Raw genomic sequence first — 18,691 nt, forward strand, 5'->3', positions numbered from 1 at the left:
CATTGCATATTTTACTTATGCCCCCCTCATTTAATTCACAATTTTTCCTTATAAATTAATTGTCATGTACTAACTACTTTATGGGTTATTTCAATCCACAGATGGGACTTAAAACACATAAACCACTTATACAGGGAATTAAACTTACTTGATAATGTTGACATCTGTAAGTATGTGAGGCTATTTCAGTTTTAAAACGTAATAAAGATTGCATCTCACAGTGTAGTCTCTGTCTTGAATAAATTGCTTCTCTGCAAAGTAAGTCCTTGAGCTAACACTCAGAGATTACACATGTAGCATTGACCAAAAGCACAGTTAGCATTTTTTAAATTTGAGGGGAGGTTGTCTTTAAGTGAATATACTTTCAAATGTGTGTTCTACTTCTCTTTAAGCGTGTGTGTGTGTGTGTGTGTGTGTGTGTGTGTGTGTGATGATTGTTGGTTTGATTTTTGGCAGAGTGGAGCTTGGTGACCTATTGATAAGATTTTTCTCCTTTCTTTAACACTTTCCATTCTTTACCCAAACTCTTCCTAAACATCTATTGAGCATTTGCTCTTTCCCAGGCACAAAGAAAATGATGTGATTTTTATCTAATTCGGACATACAGTAAGTCTGTGGTTGCTGTATTTACAAATCAGCTGGCAACATGTAAGTAGTTTGAATACTATGGTTTCCTTGATTGGGCAGCAGTTTTTAATCATTTGTACAAATGGCTATATTGTTTCAAATTTCACACTGTTTGTGATTTCTTCTGTAGTAGGATTTCTTGGCAGATATTAATAGAAAACAATAAACATCATTATTTCATTTGGCAATAAATAATTCATAGCTTAGAATGGTTTTCTAATAAAAACACACTCTACAATGAATGGGAGTTTTTCTTTTCCAGCACTTTCAATAAAAACTTACAGTTCCCTAAATTGGTGAAATCAAATGATAAATAGTACACAGGATTTTAGCATGCAAACCAGATGTGTTATCCTCCATTTGTAAGAAGGAAATAAGGGAGTAGAGATTTCTGAGTCCTGACCTTGGCTTTGGTGCTACTAACTCGTCTTTCAACATTGATTTTCTCTTCGGTAAAAGAAGGAAAGCACAACACTGTGTATGGAACAGAGTTGTTTTGAAAATAAAATGTCATTATATCAGTGAAAGCATTTTAAAAAATTAAAAGAAACTTACAAATTCATCATGATCAGAAGCTTACCTAATTAGTATAGATTACTATTTAGAAATTAAGAATTAAGTTAAGCAAGTATTTAATAGGCTGACATCTATTATACCATTACGATAACAAGTTATTATAATTTATTTACTTGTCTGTCTACTCTACTAGATTAGAAACTAAATTTCTTCATCTGTTTTCCTAGTCCTATACAATGCACAGCATTGAGCAAGTGTTTGATAAATGTGTATTGGATGAATACAGCTAGAGAAGAGATAAAGATGAATCTTTACAATATCATAGTCTGATTATTATATACTACTGGATGAGCTCTCCATCAGGCTTCAGAGAAAGAGTTAGATCCATTTAAGAGGTAGCTACATCATTGATTTTCCAGCGCTTCAAACTATGAGATTGGAAAACTTTTGTTTCTTTAATTTCACTTGTTGTTGTCGTTGCTGTGAATGGTTACAGCAAACACAGAGAGGATGTACTCCTGGCAGTATTATCTTCATTTGCTGTATGAAGATGTCTTCATTGAGAGAATGTATTGTACTGACTTGAACATAAGTGTTTTCATGAATGGCAAAGAGATGAAGACTGGTTTGCCCAGTTGTATCTAGTTCTCCAGAGGAGTTACCTTCTATGGCTAGTAATAGTACTTTCTACTTACTAATAGATTCAGAGCATTGGGAAGACTCCTCTTCGGTCATTTACTTCTTTTAACTACACACAGCTGGGAAATTAGATATTGTTAGTATTACATAATCTTCTGTTTCCTATGTTGAAATGTCTTTGCAAAAGTTTACATGCAAGTGCAGACTCTGACATCAGTTGTTGGAAAAAGGAAATTTGGTTGTAAATTTTGCCTTTTCAGCATGTCATAACTTCTCCTGGAATGTGTAATATGACCTCATATTTGTATTGTACTTACAGTTTTGAAAGTGTTTTCATACATGAACTCATTTGAAAATACTCTAGGAGAGAGGGAGAATAGGTATTATTAACATCATTTTGCAAGTGCTCTATAGATTATTTTGACCTAACCTCCATGTGACATATGTAATTGTTAAATGAAATTAGACTTGACCTTTTTATGTTGATATTTCTGCCCCTTTTATTCTTCTGAAAATCTGTGAACAAAGAAGATACTTGCTATCTACACTAAACCATATCATTGGGTCTTTGGAGACTGAGCTCAAATGAGATGATTGCAATCTTTTCTCCTCATAGGTAGGAAACTATCTTCAGGTATCACAGAATCAATGATAGATAACTGAAAAGGTCAGAGATATTTTTAAAGTTGTGTTAGGAGAGAGAAAAAATTCCCTTCTGCATTTTTCCTTCTATCCAAGAATAGCCTGAAGAGAAAGATGTCCTTAGCTTGGGTAAATAGAATATAATGCTTGTTTATTATAAGAATTTTATATACTCATTTATAGCACAGTCTGTTTTATGGAGCTGGGGAAGGAAGGGATTAAAATGTATATGTATATATATTTATAATGCATGATCTCTTTCTTAAGTAGTTATAGTTTATTGAATTCTGTTTGAAGTGGGAACTAAGCTCTAACAGAGAGAGGAATCATGGGGAAGAACATTCTAGAGAGGAATCAAGTACCTTCAGTAGCAATCAGATTTAAATAGTATAATACAGTTGAACTAATTTGAGAGAAAAGAAAAGTAGCCTAATATTTTATGAGGGAACAATGAAGAAAAATGAGCTTCAATAAGGTAAACTTTTATTTATTTAATAGTTGATATTTAGAGATACATTTTTGGTTCTTTATATTTTGGTTCTTTATGATATTTTGTGATGCTGTCATGTATACCAGCATCCAGTTTTCAATACTGAAATTATAAACACAGGTGTCTGATATATCTTAAGTTTCTTATAAAATAAAGTTGGATTTACTTTTTCCCAGTTCCATAAACACTGATAGTTTAAGTGTCTAGTGTTTTTATTTTTATTTTTTGACAGATCATTGAGATATCACATAGTAGATGTTGGATGCTTAGGCAGTGAAAAGGTATCAAAGCAGATAATTACTCTAGAAACTTATTTGACCAGTTACTAAGACGCCAAGGATTTACTTAGCTTTTGTCTTTGGGAAGAGCTTCAAAGAAATAAGAAAATAAGAAATAAGAAAAATTAGAGTAGAATTGAATTGGAATAATACTATTAAGCTTCCAGTGATTTCTTCATTTGCTTGCAGTGTAAAATATGTTATTAATTCATCTGGAATCAAGAGAGATCATTTGTCTTTGTGTAATTATTAAATTAGGGAGTGCTCAACATCACCTGTAACATATCACATTTATGAAATTGTTCATATCTCTTCTAAATCTGTTTATTTACAGTTTTAAAAATCGGTCTCCTCTACTCTCTTCAAAAGAAGTGAAGATGTAATTAATAGGATATCACAACCTAAATTTGATGAAAAACTGTGCGACATTATTTCTTGAGCAAACATAAAAATTTTAAAGTATATAAACATATTTAAAGTATAAATAATTCTTAAAATCTACTGAAGGCTCATCTGAAATTCCATGTCCCTATTTAGCTTCTAACAATAACAAATGTTTTCAAAACACCAAAAGAGTATCTGTATCATTTTATAGAAAAATTTTATTTCCTTCAAAATATCAATCAATCATTTTGGCTCATTATTATTTACTAATATTATCTCAATTTGGGAGAAGCCATAGAAAAATTCAATAAAATGTGTAGTATACATTAGTAAAGAACATATACATTTAAGAGTAATTATTTGGTTGTACTTGGCAGACAACCAGTTAAAGCTCAGTTAAGCCAAATAATATACATTGGTTACTATAGTAGAAAGTTCTAGAGTGGTCCTTCAGGCCTGACTGAATCCAGGCACGTAGATAATTTGTTTCCCTCTCATAGCTCTGTTATCCACTGAATTATATTTTAAGGCAAGAAACATGAGGACAAAATAGCCACCAGGTTTTCAGTCCTTCAGTTAGTTAATTCAAGTGGAAAGGGATTGTTTCTTTCTAGTTTTTTAAAAAAGGGTGCTGATTGTATTTTCTTTATTTTAACTTAGTCCACATTCCCACTCATAAGTGAATAATTATTATTAGGATCATAGTACTGCCATTGACCAGTACTGGAACTACAACTTGGGTCACCCTTAGCCAAACATAACTACCAGGAAAGAGGAAAAAAAAAAAAAAAAGTAAGTCTGCAAAGGAAATTCAAGGTGCTATTACCAGAATATTTTGGTGGGGGGGAGGGTGTTGGGTGGTGACAGGAAATCACCATGTATGTATAAACAAGTTAAATGCAGGGTGAAATGCACACTGTTTTGTGAAAATGCTACTGAACAGTGATTTCTTCATTTGCTTGTGGTGTAAAATATGTTATTAATTCATCTGAAATGAAGAGAGATCATTTGTCTCTCTTCATTCCAGAGCAACAGTTTAAGTGGTGAAATAACATTTGGTATTAGAGTAACATAAAGAACAATCACAAAACATTGATATTGAAAATGTTCGATTGCTGAAGAAGGGCCTTCAGGCATAACCAATCATCATATAAAATATTGGTGATGTCTGCATCTCTGAGACGGTTTCCTCATCTGTGAAACAATTATTATGATATGGCTAACAACAGACGAATTTGTATATGTTTTTCTGCTTGATTATATTGGTACAGAAGGTATTCCAGATTTTACTGAACAGTGTTTGTATAATTTGAGTGAAATTATATCCAATTATGATGATACTACAATTAATGTAGAATAGAGACAAGTATTAGTAAAGCTCCTGACCGCTGCATCCTGCAACTGGGGGAAATTGGAAGACTGTATAATAGCTCACTGAAATTTGTCTTTAAATATATTACACACTCTATGGATATTAATGTGAACAAAATTAAACTCCACAGGACTGGAAAAATTAAACTAATGACTTTTTATGTAATCCAAGTTAATGAATGCTTTCTGGCCCAACTTTTCATCAGGAAATGAACCACAGTTTCCTGATTTCCTTCATTCCAACAGCTTCCATTGTGTGACTGTTTACAAAAATGCTTAATAAGAACCCTTAATGAAGACTTGCTCTCTTTTCATTAATACTGAAATATATTTACATAGTTTTACAGCTTCTAGGAGTAACAGGTAGTCTTAAAAATTAATAGTGGCTTTTAGAATAGGTGTTGTATAAATATTTTCTTTAATCATCTGAGTATTTCTAATGTATTAAAATACTATAGTAAAGAATGGAGAATCATAATTTCATCTTCTAAATGAAAGAAGGAAGGCAGAAGCTTAAAATATGGGGAATATTTGGAAAAAATTCTGTTTCTATTGATCTTGGTGCTGAAATCCATATTTGCAGTGTTTAACAAATATATTCGCTCCCCTGTATCCTCAGGGGATTGATTCCACGGCCACCAGCAGATAACAAAATCTGTGCATGTTCAAGTAAGGCTGCAGTAGCCATGTGGAACCCGTATATATGAAAAGCCAGCCCTCCATATCCACATGTTTTGTATTCTGTGAATGCCAGTATTTTCCATTTGAGTTTGATTTCAGATGCAGACCCTGTGGGTGTGGAGGGCCAAGTGTATTTATTGAAAAAAAATCTACCTGGAGGTGGACCGACCTATGCAGTCCACCTGTGTTGTTCAAGGTTTAACTGTGTTCCTAGTGTTAAATGATAAACTAAATGCAGAGATGATTAATCCCCAAAATTAAATGTAATTAAATCTATAAAACACATTTGACAAATACAATTTTAATAATTAATTAAATATACTTTTAAAAACACCTATGATAATGACTTACTTGCTCTAATGCCTTTGTATGAATTCGTAGGTAAGGTCTTACTGTAAGATTTAGCAATTTACATTACAGTATTTTATGGACAAAACGTATAATAATGACATTAAGGGAAAATAAAATGTAAAGCAACCTTTCCTAATCTGATGGAATTGAGTGAACAGTTGGTTACCTGTAAGAAGAGCAACAAAGTTAAAGGAACAAAAAGTTCAAAAGCCATAAGCCATAAGGTTTTTATTAAAATGTCAGAAAATCTCATTGAAATGTCATGAAATTGAAAAGCACACCAAAAGGAAAATAAAAATTATAAAATAAGCATTCAATAAAGTAAACATATAAACTCATACTTCACTTGCAGTTAAAGAAGTATGCATTTTAGGAAAAGGTACAAAATTTGCCAAGTTGTCAAAGATTAAAAAGATAATTGCTGGCAAGTGTGGTTTAAATTCAACATTGTCATATGCTATTGGTGGAAGTCTTTCTTGACATATCTTTCCAGAAAATAACTTGATGATGTGCATTAAAATGCTTAAAAGATCAAATACTTTTTGACAGGAATTTCACTTATATGAAGCCACAATAAAGAAATAATTTGGGTCGGGCGCAGTGGTTCATGCCTGTAATCCCAGCACGTTGGGAGGCCAAGGTTGACAGATCACGAGGTCAGGATTTCGAGACCAGCCTGCCCAGCATAGTGTATCCCTATCTCTACTAAAATACAAAAATTAGCTGGGCATGGTGGTACGCACCTGTAGTCCCAGCTACTTGGGAGGCTGAGGCAGGAGAATCATTTGAATCCAGGGGGTGGAGGTTGTGGTGAGTCGAGATTGCACCACTGTACTCCATCCTGGGCAACAGAGCAGGAGTCTATCTCAAAAAAAAAAAAAAAAGAATTTGAGACGAGCACAACAAATGTTTATGTACAAAGATATGTACTATGGTTTTATTTACAGTGTGAAAGATACGGAACTTTTAAACACACCAACAGAAATAATAATTACTGTAAATTGCTGAGATTTTATGTGTTGGGCTTTATGATTAGTGCTGTGTATAGATTATCTCATTTATGTCTAAGTTCACATTAACGTGTACTTAGCATTTATTTCTAAATTTACCTACCACTGTGTTTATAATGGACAAGATTTTTCTCAGTGGAACTCACCTTTCATCACGTGTGGAAGCTGTATGACTTAGGAGAATTGGCCATATTTGTATCTCCAAGAATACTCCCTGATTGTCTTAAGCCAGTCAGTGATTCTGCATACCTACCAATTGGTTAGCAATGTGCTTATCACTTCATTGGTTCAGATAAGAATGAATACCCAAACTATTGATTAGGGGGTTGAGTTAGAAATTATCTTCTCCCCTTAGTTCTTAGTTATATAAAAGGTACAATAAAAATTGAGAATAGGAAATTTATCAATAAGAAAAAATTTTGCAAAAAGCTAATTGGGCAAAAGCTAATGTTACATAAATGAAATGCAAATCTAAAACAATATGTAAGGCAATTTTCCTATTATAATTCAATTTTCCTATTGAATTAAAATAAATTTTTAAAACCCTAATATATATGAACAATACAGGAAGATTGGGGTGAGTTTTGCATACTTTTTCACTTCTGTGGGAGTGTAATTTGCCCTATTTTCCAGACAAAGTATTATAATTATATACAGACTTTGATCCGGTAATTTCCATTCTCCCTTGTCTCGATGGTCTGATGTTTAAGCAATGATTTATATAACAGATAAAATATATATGTAGAATATATCATTCAGTGCTTTAAGTGTTTCGCAAACTTTGTAATCATTTATTTCTCAAAGCAACACTATGTTAGATTATATGGATGAGGAGACTAAGGCGTATCCCGTCAAGGCAACATAGTTTTGGAATCAGGCTTATAACACTTTCCAGGCCAACTACAGTCATTTTAGTCACTACACTACTTTGCTTCAGTTCTACTCATCACAGTGTCTCTATATAGAAAAAAAAACGAAAAAATCTTAAATATGGAACATTAGAATGGGCAAAAAAAGTTATAAGGTGATGTGCTATGCCGATATTATTTATTTGAAGACTTATTTAATGATATAAGAATATGATTGCACTGTAGGTGACAAAAGGGAGGAAATGAAATTGTATGTTGTCTTTGTATTGCTATAAAGGAATACCTGAGGCTAGGTAATTTATAAGGAAAAGACGTTTATTTGGCTCATGGTTCTGCAAGCTATATAAGACACATGGTGCCACCATCTGCTTCTGGTAAGGGCTTTAGGCTGTTCAGGCTCATGGCAGAAATTGAAGTGCAGCCTGCATGAGCAGAGATGACATGGCAAGAGAGGAGGCAAAAGAGAGAGGGGAGGGATGTGCCAGGCTCTTTTTAACAAACAGCTCTTTCAAGGGGCTAACAGAGCAATAACTCACTCATTACCACCAGGATGGCACCAAGCCATTCATGAGGGTTCTGCCCCCATGACTCAAATACCTCTCACTAGGTCCCATGTTTGACATTGGGGATCACATTTCAACATGAGGTTTGGAGGGTGAAATAGCTGAACTTTGCATATGTGTAGTACAATTTCAGTTTTAGGAAAAGACTGGGTGGAAGGTGTCTAAATGTTATATTTTAGTTTATCTTAATATAGATGATTTTTGTTTTCCTTATAATTTTCTAATTTTCTAAGTGTTTTGTTCATAGACATATTCACACTATATATACTGAAAATTTTAATAACCAAACGTTTCAGGGAAAGTGACTTCTGTTTTCCACTAATTTCAGCAAAAAGAGTGAATGACTTGATAATTGTTCTACTTTTTTTAATTAGAAAAATTTCCTGCCATTGAGAGCTTCAAAGCACTGCTGAAAGTTTCACAGCAAATGCAATGGAAAGCATGGATTGAATTTGATTTTAAATTGATAAATTTAAAATTCTTATGTGTTCTGAAGAGTTTTTCATGTCTCATCCACTATCACTTTTTTCATTACCATACTGAAAGCTGAGGGTATGGAACTCAGAATGCATTTGGAAGAATAACAGGTGATATGAATTTTTGGTCTTACCTGATTTCCGGGAATAGAAAAACCCAGGATCAAAGCTATCTTTGTCTGGTTCTATTCCTATATAAATTAAATTATAAAGATCGTTCCAGTTTTACATCTTATAAATATGAATGCCTTGAGTCTATTTTGCATTAGCATCTAACAAATATACACAAATTTCTAAGAAGTAATTTGCTTGTCTCATCCCCTCCCTTTCATGTCTCTTCAGAGCCGCCTTGGCAATATGATCATCCTAAACACCTATCTAAAACACATATCTTACTGTACTGCTTCCCTGTTTAATCATACTTCCATCACCTTAAAGGTAAAATACAAATGTTATAACATGGCAATCAGGAGACTTCCTGATGTGGCCTCATCTTATTCCTCAAGTTTTATACAAAAGAGTTTCCTATAAATATTCTATTTTAAAATAAAATATTCTTATAGCCTATCCTTGAAGATGGCGTGTTCTTTCTTATTCCTGTGCCTTTGCTTATGATGTTTCCTTTGCCAACTGTGACTTTCCCCACCTTCCTCACTGGACAGCTTCTGTTAACTGAAGGTTAATGAGTCTTACCTCTTTTAGGAAGACTTTTCTGCAGCACCTAGCCTTGCCAGGAACATAGTCCTTATCACACTGATGCATGCAAAGGAGTATACAGACTTATTTTCCTCTCACTAGTAACTAAACAACTGGGCATTCAATAGCTGTTCAGTGAATATTGTGTTAATGAACAAAATTACTTTTCTAATGTTATTTTCCTTAAGAGTGTAGGGGTATAGGTATGACTATTTGTATGTCATTTCCTTAGTGAGATGACTAGAATACATAGGAAGTGATTGCTCCGGGCTACTTAGGACAATCATCCTAATATCACTTTCTTTGTATGTTTTGCTTAGAACATTGGGGTGAAAACATTTAAGAAGGTGTCTTAAAGGCATACTAAGGCATATGTACTTTGTCCATTGGTGATGTGGCCAAATTACTTGTTAGAGAAATTACCACTGGCTAGGGATGGATAGGTGGGGAGTGTAAACTGGGAGAGAAAACAAACTGGAGATTGTTGTATTAAGTAGACTTGAATTTATTTAACTGCATGTAGGTGGTAAGGGAAAAAAGAAGGATTAATAATGCCAGATTTCAGGTGTGAGCAATCAGTGGGGATTGTACTACTTACTTAATGTCACAAGACAAAAAAGAAAAATATAGAAAAGAAAATCAGGGCCAAGATCTGATTTTATATATTTTGAATTTAGGAGCCTATAGAGGATAAGAAATAAATATCCAGGAAAACTCCTAAAACATTTTGCAAATTAGATTAAATACTGTTAAATTCTTGGGCCTAGGTAAAAAAGAGAATAATGATTTTGAAAATATTTTAAGATCATGATAATGATGGTCCATATTTCACATGATGACAAGTAGAAATACAATTTGGCCTGACTTGTTTGTTTTGCTTGGTTTATTACATATAGAATATTTAAAGATTTACCTGTTACATTAACAAATTGAAGCATTTTGTCATATTGCAGCATTAATAATGTTTTTCTTAAATGGTACTGTTGGGGATAAAGGAAGTTTTAGTAAAGAAATAGTCAGTTTCATTTAATTTCATATACATCTTCAAATTGTGTGAAAATGTGTAATAAATGGTGGCAAAACAGTATCAAATTGAGCATATTATGTTCATACTAAAATTTTAAGAAGCATTTGAATTGGAAATCAGGATTTTATATTTTAAAGTAAAATATGTTCAAAAGAGCAGCCCCTAAGCCAATCTGAGTTTTGCAAGAATATTCAAAGTGCTCTTTCTATGAAAAATCTAATCATATCAGACATAGAATAATAGATCCCATTTGGAAAATATGTCATTTCCTGCAAGAAGAAAGACAGAAGTAGGCATAAGTTAGTTCTTATTTTTTGATGTGTGTATTTTTGTGCTCTTCTTTATTCTGTCACATTGCATAAAATATTCTAGTTTAAAAAGTATTTCCTCAGTGTGACTGGGTTTCAGTGAATTTAAGATAAAAATAAAGGCTACAGGGATGTTAAATTGAATTGACCATTTCAAGGAAAAGATTTTCTTTTATTAAATTTTGGAATTAAATCTACTGAAGAGTTTTATTAACAATTATTTATCTTGATTAAATTGAATTGACTATTTTAAGAAAAATATTTTCTTCTATAAAATTTGGGAATGAAATGTATTGAAGAGTTTTGATAAGTTATTTATCTCAAATTATTTCTCTCTAATTTCTGTTCATAAGATCAATAGTTGTCAAAATAAAAATGGAAAAACTATGTCATCCTAAAAGATAAATAATTTTGTTCTTCCTTTTCTCTCCTCTCATCTAAGACCAACAAACAAGAAAAACATGATCTGATAAACGACTGTGGAAATCATGATATGGTTTTATAGTTTACCTTTTAGCTATGTGTCATGCTTGAAATTTCCTGTCCAGGATAAACACATCTATTTTTAGAGCTGGAAGTATGTGATGATACAACCTTTACATTTTACAGCAAGGTGAAGTGAATTGTGTAATTAATACATGCTAAGATCCAGTCAGTGCTAAGAAAATAACATATGATTTAATAAATAATGGTCTGAGTTAAGCAAACATTGTTTTTCACTAAAATTATAAAATATCAATATATGACCTTAAAATATACTGTGCTAATATTTTAATTCAAAATTTAAAATTGTTGCTTTTTGTTGTAGATGCTGTAGATGATCAGCCTATAACCTCTCTTTTAGTGCTATAGTTCAAACTGGCAAAATTTCTAATGCTTATCCTGCATTTCTTTACCTAAGGGATTCTTTGGCCACAAGAGACCACTTTGTTAACCAAACAGACTGAAAGTTCTAGGGAATCAATGCCCCTGGGAGCAACCCTCAGCTAATGACTAATGAGAATTGGTATATAAATATGCTAGCTCTCATTCTTACAGTGAGATATAGCTGAGGGGTGTATTACACACTGGATGTCTGATTTTCCCCAGCCAGATTAAGCTGCAGTTGCCAATAGTGTTACAGGTCTGATAATGATCTCTGTGTTGGTAAGAAGTCTTCCATTCCGGGTCTCACTTCTTTCTTTTCAACCCTGCTAATATTTCCTGGGATTATCTCCCAAATAAACTTCTCACATTGAAGTTATTATTACCTCAGTGTTTGCCTCCAGGACAACCTAAACTGAGATCCTTTATTTCTCTCTAAAGTCATGTTAGAAAATGAAAAAGAAGCTGGGTGTGGTGGCTCACACCTATAATCCACCCAGCACTTTGGGAGTCCAAGGCAGGCAGATCACCTGAGGTCAGGAGTTCGAGACCAGACTGACCAACATGGCAAAACCCCCCTCTACTAAAAATACAAAAATTAGCTGGGCGTGATGCCATACAATTGTAGTCCCAGCTACTCAGGAGGCTGAGGCAGAAGAAAACAAATAGAGTGAACAAATAGGTCAATAGGCTTCTGATGAATATGTAGCTAAGATGGAAAAAGATGGCTTTCAAAGTATTCAGATGGCTTAGATTGAAACAAAGAGGAAGGGATAAAATAATATGTGAGATCTGTCTATTTAAGAAAGTAAAAAGTACACATATGGCATCATCAATGTCTGTATCAAGAGGTTTGTATCAAAGTTATGATGAGAAGCAGGGCACACGACTTAGATATGTTTCTCCATTTTTCCCCCTCCTTCAAAAAGGTCAGGTCTTTTTAGTGTTTTGGCAAAAGATACTACACTGTGAATTCTTCTGGTACTATTTGAACTTATGTCAGAGGTACATTCGAAATCATATAATTAAAGGAAGACATAGTTTGTGCTGTTGTGTCTACCCAGAGAGAATTTTTGTTTTGTTTGTTGGAATAAAAATATAAAAGTCTTAACCAATTAACATATCTCTTCTAGTTATAGCATGATTATGAATAGAAGGATAAGCTATCTGAATGCCTTGCCATAACAGTCAAAGCAGAATGAAAATGAAAATAAATCAGTGCCTTCTAAAATTCAGTTTCACCTTCGTAATCATCATTAACAGGGTATGAGATTGGTTAGTCCAAATAAATAGTATGTGAAAGAGATAGTTGGGGCACCTTGTTGTTCAAGGGGGAAAGGCATATATTATTAAAGAACTATCACCAAGCTTTAATAGTAACATATCTGTGAGTTAAAACATTTAACACATCATCTACAAATCTTGCTATTTTTCATTACCTAGGTATCAGTAACAATCTTTTCCAAATATTTACATATTTTATCATTATTTTCCTATTATTTGGTAATTGTCTTGAACATTTTCAAGAAACATAATTAGAATTTTAAAAGATATGCTGAACTTCTAAATTTAAAATAAACAGAAATGTAATTATTGATTAATTCTAAGTCCAATTATATTTTTCTTTTTAGTTATTTATGATTCCATCTGATATACATAGGAGAGAAAGTGATAGAAGAATTCTGATGGCAACTGTATGATAGAAGCTATATAAAGTCAAGTGTCCATTTTCTTTCAACTATATTTGAGCATACCCAGGTAAGAATAAATGATTGTTTATACATTTTCCATTATTTCCAAAAAGGACTTGAAATTATAAAAATGCTATTATTATGTGCTGAATGTTTAAAAATATAGTCTTACATTGCAAAAAATAGTAAAATGCATAAAAATAAAATAAAATTAAAAGCACTGATGAGCCTTTTTTCTGAAAATAACCTCTGTCATCATTTTGTTCTATATAATTTTATTTTTGTTTTGTTGGATTTTTCTTTTAAGCAAAATTACAATGATAGTATTATATTTAGTTCATTTTCATGTGGCTGATAAAGACATACTCATGACTGGGAGATTTACAAGAGAAAGATGTTTAATGGACTTACAGTTCTATGTGACTGGGGAGGTCTCATAATCATGGAGGAAGATGAAAGGCACGTCTCACACAGCAGCAGACAAGAGAAGAGAGCTTGTGCAGGCAAACGCCCATTTTTAAAACCATCAGATTTTGTGAGACCCACTCACTATCATGAGAACAGCACAGGAAAGACTCGCCCCCATGATTCAGTCACTACCCACCAGGTTCCTGCCACAACATGTGGGAATTGTGGAAGGTACAAATCAAGATAAGATTTGGGTGGGGACACAGCCAAACCCTTATCATTCCATCCCTGGCCCCCTCAAATCTCATGTCCTCACATTTCAAAACCAAACATGCCTTCCCAACAATCCCCCGAAGTCTTAACTCATTTCAGCATCAGGTCTAAAGTCCACAATCCAAAGTCTCATTAGAGACAAGGCAAGTCCCTTCTGCCTATGAGCCTGTAAAATCAAAAGCAAGTTAGTTACTTCCTAGATAAAATAGGGTACAGGCATTGGGTAAATATAGCCATTCCAAATGGGAGAAATTGGTCAATGCAAAGGGGCTACAGGTCCCATGCTGGTCCAAAATCCAGTGGGGCAGTCAAATCTTAAAGCTCCAAAATGATCTCCTTCGATGCCATGTCTCACATCCAGATCATGCTGATGTAAGAGGTGAGTTCCCATGGTCTTGGGCAGCTCTGCCCCTGTGGCTTTGCAGGGTATAGCATCCCTCCTGACTGCTTTCATGGGCTGGCATTGAGTGTCTGAGTCTTTTCCAGGTGCAGGGTGCAAGTCGTTGGTGGATCTACCATTCTCGGGTCTGGAGGATGGTGGCCCTCTTCTCACAACTCCACTAGGTGGTGCCCCAGTAGGGACTCTGTGTGGGGGCTCTGACCCCACATTTCCCTTCCACACTGCCCTAGGAGAGATTCTCTATGAGGACCCTACCCCTGCAGCAAACTTCTGCCTGGACATCCAGGCATTTCCATACATCTTCTGAAATCTAGGCGGAGGTTCCCAAACTTCAGTTCTTGACTTCTGGGCATCCGCAGGCTTAATACCATGTGGAAGCTGCCAAGACTTGGGGCTTGCACCCTCTGAAGCAACAGCCAAGCCATACCTTGGCCACTTTTAGTCGTGGCTGGAGCACCTGGGATGCAGGCCATCAAGTCCCTAGACTTCATAAAGCAGAGAGACCCTGGCCTAGCCCAGGAAATCATGTTATCCTCTTAAACCTCTGGGGTTGCCATGAAGCCCTCTGACATGCCCTGGAGACATTTTCCGCATTGTCTTGATGATTAACATTTGGCTCCTTGTTACTTATGCAAATTTCTGCAACTAGCTTGAATTTCTCCTCAGAAAATGGGATTTTCTTTTCTATTGCATTGGCAGGCTGCAAATTTTCTGAACTTTTATGCTCTGCTTCCCTTATAAAACTGAATGTCTTTAATAGCACCCAAGTCACCTCTTGAATGCTTTGCTGCTTAGACATTTCTTCCTCCAGATACTCGAAATCATCTCTCTCAAGTTCAAAGTTCCACAAATCTCTAGGGCAGGAGCAAAATGCCGCCAGTCTCTTTTCTAAAACATAACAAGAGTCACCTTGGCTCCAGTTCCCAACAAGTTCCTCATCTCCATCTGAGACAACCTCAGCCTGGATGTCATTGTCCATATCATTATCAGCATTTTGGTCAAAACCACTCAACAAGTCTTTAGGGAGTTCCAAACTTTTCCACCTTCTCCAGTGTTCTTCTGAGCCTTCCAAACTATTCCAGCCTCTGCCTGTTACCCAGTTCCAAAGTTGCTTCTACATCTTTAGGTATCTTTTCAGCAGCATCCAACTCCTGATACCAATTTACTGTATTAGTCTGTTTTCACACTGCTGATGGCAACATACCCAAGACTGGGCAATTTACAAAAGAAAGCAGTTAAAGGGACTTACAGTTCCATGTGACTGGGGAGACCTCACAACCATGGAGGAAGGTGAAAAGCACATCTCACACAGCAACAGACAAGAAAAGAGGGCTTGTGTAGGAAAACTCCCATTTTTAAAATCATCAGATCTCGTGAGTCCCACTCACTATCACGAGAACAGAATAGGAAATACCCACCTCCATGATTCAATCACCTTCCACAAGGTTTCTCCCATGACTTGTGGGAATTGTGGGAATTACAATTCAAGGTGAGATTTGGGTGGGGACACAGCCAAACCATACCAATTGTATATATACTTTGTTGATTTTCTTTATTATTTTGTAACAAATTTGTTTTCTTCTATCCTTTGAGAATATGAATTAGTGTTTTGTATTTTCTGTTATATCTGTAAATATATACTATGTCTTAAAATATTTTTATTTTGTATTTATTATTCAGTCAATATTCTTATAGATAAATTGATATGTACATCATTTGTTGCATTAGTAGCATTACTAAAATTGGTATCACTGGCTCAATGACTGTGATCTTTTAAAGGCTTTTTATTGATATTGCTGAGTTTACCTGTAGAAGGTGGTAACAAGTTAAAGTTTTCATTAGGCAGTTTAAGTTGGAAAAAAAAGAAAATTAAGTTAAAATTTTTAATTTTGGTTGCAAACAGTAGCAATTTCTTACTCACATCTATTCAGCAAATATATTCCCTTACATAACTAAGCCTAGAGGAAAAGTGAATGTTATAAGGCTGGGTGCGGTGGCTTATGCCTGTAATCCTGCACTTTGGGAAGCCAAGTCAGTGGATTACCTGAGGTCAGGAGTTCAAGACCAGCCTGGCCAACATGGTGAAACCCGCCTCTACTAAAAATACAAAAATTATCTGGGTGTGGTGGCAAGTGCCTGTAATCCCAGCTACTTGAGAGGCTGAGGAAGGAGATTCCCTTGAACCCGGGAAGCAGAGGTTGCAGTGAGCTGAAGTTGCAGTGAGCCGAGGTTGCACCACTGCACTCCAGCCTGGGCACCAAGAGTGAGACTCCATCTCAAAAAAAAAAATAAAGAAAAAGTGAATATTATATATGTATAACCTTCCACGTTGTTTAAAAATGCACCATTTAGAAATAATACCAAGTATACATTTATCTAATTAATATTTATTGAATACTTATTATATTTATCAAGCACTGTGATTAGCAATGGCAGTGAAGATCGTAAACATTAGAAAAGGGAAGGCACATAAATAGTTCCTTGTCACCTCTAACTTTCAATAAAATATGGCCAGATGAGAAATACATTTTGGTTTCTTATGTTTAAGTAGGCCATATTAAGTGCCCAGAAAGAAGTAAAATAATAGGGCAGTTTGTAATGATAACACTTCCAGCTTGGGAATTGAGGAATACTTTCACAAACAAAAGACCACTTGAGTTGTGCTTTTTAAGGTGGAGAGGAACACGGCAGGCAAACATTTAAATAGAGAGTCAACTTGGAGCAAAGGTACTGGGCTGGCAAACCATAGGGTTGGGATATTCAGGAAACTGGAAAGAGAGATTAGATATAGCAGAGTAGGTGGAAATGTGTTCTGTGATTTGGATTCTTATAATTAGGCATTTTTGTCTCATCATTATATGGAGAGGAACAATTGCAGGGGAATCAGATGAACCATGCTATCCTTTAAGAAGTTTAACTAGACCAACCACATTGGTTCATGCCTCAAATTCCAGCACTTTGGGAGACTGAGGCAGGTGGATCTCTTAAGGCCAGGAGTTCAAGACCATCCTGGAAAACATAGTGAGACCCCATCTCTACAAAAAAAATAATAAAAAAGTAGAAAAACTTAGCCAGACATGATGGTGCACACTTGTAGTTACAGCTCCTTGAGAGACTGACGTGGGAGGATCACTTGAGCCCAGGAGGTAAAGGTTGCAGTGAGACATGATCACACCACTGCCCTCCAGCCTGGGTGACAGAGCAAAACTCTGTCTCAAAAAATCTAAAAAAACAAAAAAGTTTAATTTAAAAGTGATATGTGTGTTAGACGAATGAAGAGAGAGCAGCTTAAAGGAAGGCAGATTAGTTTGCAGGCTTTTCCTTACATTTTGATCACCATTTGCTGAACCCTTGCTACTTGCCAGGCACTAAGCTAGGAACTGTAGGAAAATAAAACAATGAAGACATAATCTTTACCCATGAGTTTATAATGTAGCGGATGTACCTGCATGACAAGCAAATGAATAGAATACCCCATGAAAGCACAAGAGAATCATGTTTAACTAAAGACTAGTGAGTAATAATTATGTTGGCATGCAGATATTGAGTTACCAGTAGACTAGGTTTCCCCCAAAACGTTAAGTCTGATCAAGATTACCCAGGAAGCAGTGTTTCTAAATTTTTAAATAATTCGAGAAGAAGCAATAGAAGCTTTGTCTAGGGTGAAAAAAATGTAAATAAAAAACAAGGTGTGGTTAGATGAGACTTGGTAGTGGTAGAAGCAGTTAAGCGGGGGTTAAAGAAACAGCCTTTTTGCTTAGGCAAGAGGGGCATGTTGATGACAGGCACAGAAATGGGGAAAACAGAGTAAAAGTGGGTTTTGTTATTGTTGGTAAAATTTGTTCGGCTTTGAACACTGAAGAATTTTCTCTCCTGCTTCACTTTCCTGTGTTCAAACCTTTGCTAGAGCACTCATAACATTTTAAAATTTCATTGCAATTCCTTATTGAGAATTGAGGAATATTATTGAGGATTAGTTAAGGATTCATTTATTTATTACTCAAAATTTTTCCATCCTTTAAAAATAAAAGTATATTAGAGTAAATATAATTTACACCAAACAAAACAAAAATATGAATAAGAGACCTGATTTCATTCATAACCACAATGTATATAATTTAGCCTTA

The 18,691-nt window shown here is 34.8% G+C and overlaps 1 protein-coding gene across 26 annotated transcripts in view; it reads left to right on the forward strand.

The window, feature by feature from the left end:
* The window catches only part of GULP1 (GULP PTB domain containing engulfment adaptor 1), a 305,123-nt gene that overhangs the window by 81,705 nt on the left and 204,727 nt on the right, over positions 1 to 18,691 (forward strand). For 23 of the 26 annotated variants that reach the window (XM_077956615.1, XM_077956628.1, XM_077956612.1 and 20 more), the window contains one exon: positions 13,424 to 13,550. The exons of the other annotated variants lie outside the window; for them this stretch is intronic. The gene's annotated coding sequence lies outside the window, so the exon portion shown is untranslated. The remainder of the gene's footprint in view (positions 1 to 13,423; positions 13,551 to 18,691) is intronic. 26 annotated transcript variants of the gene reach the window in all.

This window comes from Macaca mulatta, chromosome 12, assembly GCF_049350105.2.
Source record: "Macaca mulatta isolate MMU2019108-1 chromosome 12, T2T-MMU8v2.0, whole genome shotgun sequence".
Taxonomy (NCBI): Eukaryota; Metazoa; Chordata; class Mammalia; order Primates; family Cercopithecidae; genus Macaca; species Macaca mulatta.